We start from the raw sequence: 2254 nt of genomic DNA, 5'->3' as shown, positions 1-2254 counted from the left end.
AATTGTTTTTTTGACACTTTGGTGCGGGGTTCCCCTTAATATTCATACCAGACCCAAAAAGGGGAACCCATGCCGTTTTGTCCATTATTTGTATCTACATTTCCAGGACCCGACAATACATTACAGCCGCAAGCAGTTTTAAATGAAATTTTTTCCTTTTAGAAATGTAATTTTGCTGCGGTACTGTTCTAAACATGGGAAAGATGCACTAGTTTACAGGGAGACTAAGGACACCCCCTAGGCATGATATTCAAAAGGAATATTTCATTTTTATTGTTTCACTTTAAGCATTATTAAAATCACTGCTCCTGAAAAGCCAGACATTTTTAAAACTTTTTTTTGCATTGATACATGTCCCCTAGGGCAAGACTCGCCTCCCCAAACAAATTTTATGGCAATAACATGCATATAAGAATTTAAAATGAGCACTTTTGATTTTTCATGTTTGTGTCCCATAGACTTTAACAGTGTTCATACAAATGTTTTGCCGGTTTGTAAGTTCTGGTGCAAACCAAATGGAGCTCACATTAGCTTTGTGTCCCCTGATTTATATGTAAATACATGTGATAATATGTGGCTTTTGTCTGAGTGTACATAACCCAGTAATCAATTCTTTTTTTTTTTTTTTTTTTTTTTTTTAATCAATGTTTATTAACTTCGACAGGATACAGGAAGACATGCAAAGTAGGTATATCGTAAACACAATAAGATAGATGATCAACAGTCCTATCAAACATGGTATACCCAGGCTGTCTCCCATCCATGTACTAAGCGGGCCTGACCCTGCTTAACCACTTGCCGCCCGCCCTATAGGGGAATGACGGCTGCAAAGTGGTTTCAAAATCCTGACTGGGCATCATATGATGTCCCCCGGGGGAGTGCATCACGGTGATCTTTGTTGCGGTGTGTCAGTCTGACCCCCCGCAACCTCTTTGGGCACCCTGAACCCTCTTGACAAACGCCAAGATGGTCACCTTGGGAAACAAGGGAAAAAAATAGGTCAACCCAAAAAAAAGTAAAAAAAAAAGAAGCCTATTGCTCCTGGTATTCCCAGGTGATCTCCCAACCAAGTACTAACAAGGACTGACTGTGCTTAGCCTCCGAGATCAGACACTTTCAGGGTGATGTGGCCGTAGGCAATGTCTTTGGGCACCCTCAACCCTCTTGGCAAAAGCCAAGATTGTCACCTTGGTAAACAAGGGAAAAAACAGGTCAACGGCAAAAAAAAAAGAAGAAGCCTACAATGCCTGGTTTTCCCAGGTGGTTACCCATCCAGGTACAGTGTGATGTGGCCATCCATAAGCAATTTCTTTGGGCCCCCTCAACCCACTTGACAAACGGCAAGAAGGTCACCTTGGGAAACAATGGGGAAAAAAGGTCAACGTCACAAAAAAAAAAAAAACTAAGCCTACGGCACCTGGTATTCCCTGGTGGTCTCCCATCCAGGTACTAACCAGGACCGACACTGCTTAACCTCCAAGATCAGAAGAGATCGGGCACTTTCAGGGTGATGTGGCTGTAGGCAAGCTCATTGGGCACCCTCAACCCTCTTGACAAACACCAAGATGGTAACCATGGGAAACTAGGGAAAAAAACTGTCAACGGCAAAAAAAAAAAAAAAAAGAAGCCTATGGCACCTGATATTCCTGGGTGGTCTCCCAACCAGGTACTAACCCGGTTGGACCGTGCTTAGCCTCTGAGATCAGACAAGATCAGGTGCTTTCAGGGTGATGTGGCTGTAGGCAATCCCTTTAGGCACCCTCAACCCTCTTGGCAAAACGCCTAGATGGTCACCTCGGGGAAAAAAGGGAAAAACAGGTAAAAAAAAAAAAAAAAGAAGCCTACGGCACCTGTTATTCCCAGGCAGTCTCCCAGGCCGACCCTGCTTAGCCTCGGAGATCAGGCACTTATAGATGGATGTGGCCATAGGCAATCTCTTTGGGCACCCTCAACCCTCTTGACAAACGCCAAGATGGTCCCCATGGGAAACAAGGGAGAAAAAAACAGGTCAATGGCAAAAAATGAAAAAGAAAAAAAATAGGAAATGCTTACCTGTAAAATCCTTTTCTTTGATGTACATCAGGGGACACAGAGCCATAGTAATTACTATATGGGTTATATCAGACTGACAGGTGCTGGACACTGGCATGCCCATAAGGTGTGTACTTCATTATATAACCCCTCCCATTACTGGGAGTCCTCAGTTTTGTAGCCAAGCAATACAAGTGTATACCTAGAAGGGAGAGACCCCTGT

The 2254-nt window shown here is 43.5% G+C and overlaps 2 pseudogenes; both read right to left on the bottom strand.

The window, feature by feature from the left end:
* Nucleotides 1-1405: 1405 nt before the first annotated feature.
* LOC143964679 (5S ribosomal RNA) lies at nucleotides 1406-1524 on the bottom strand (annotated as a pseudogene).
* A 101-nt stretch (nucleotides 1525-1625) lies between these two features.
* On the bottom strand, nucleotides 1626-1744 carry LOC143965348 (5S ribosomal RNA; annotated as a pseudogene).
* Nucleotides 1745-2254: the final 510 nt, after the last annotated feature.

Source organism: Lithobates pipiens, unplaced genomic scaffold (genome assembly GCF_037356315.1).
Source record: "Lithobates pipiens isolate NorthernLeopardFrog02 unplaced genomic scaffold, aLitPip1_a1.2 Scaffold_8, whole genome shotgun sequence".
In the NCBI taxonomy this organism is placed as follows: Eukaryota; Metazoa; Chordata; class Amphibia; order Anura; family Ranidae; genus Lithobates; species Lithobates pipiens.
Note: the sequence above shows the minus strand (reverse complement) of the source record. Positions and strands in the feature narration are given on the sequence as shown.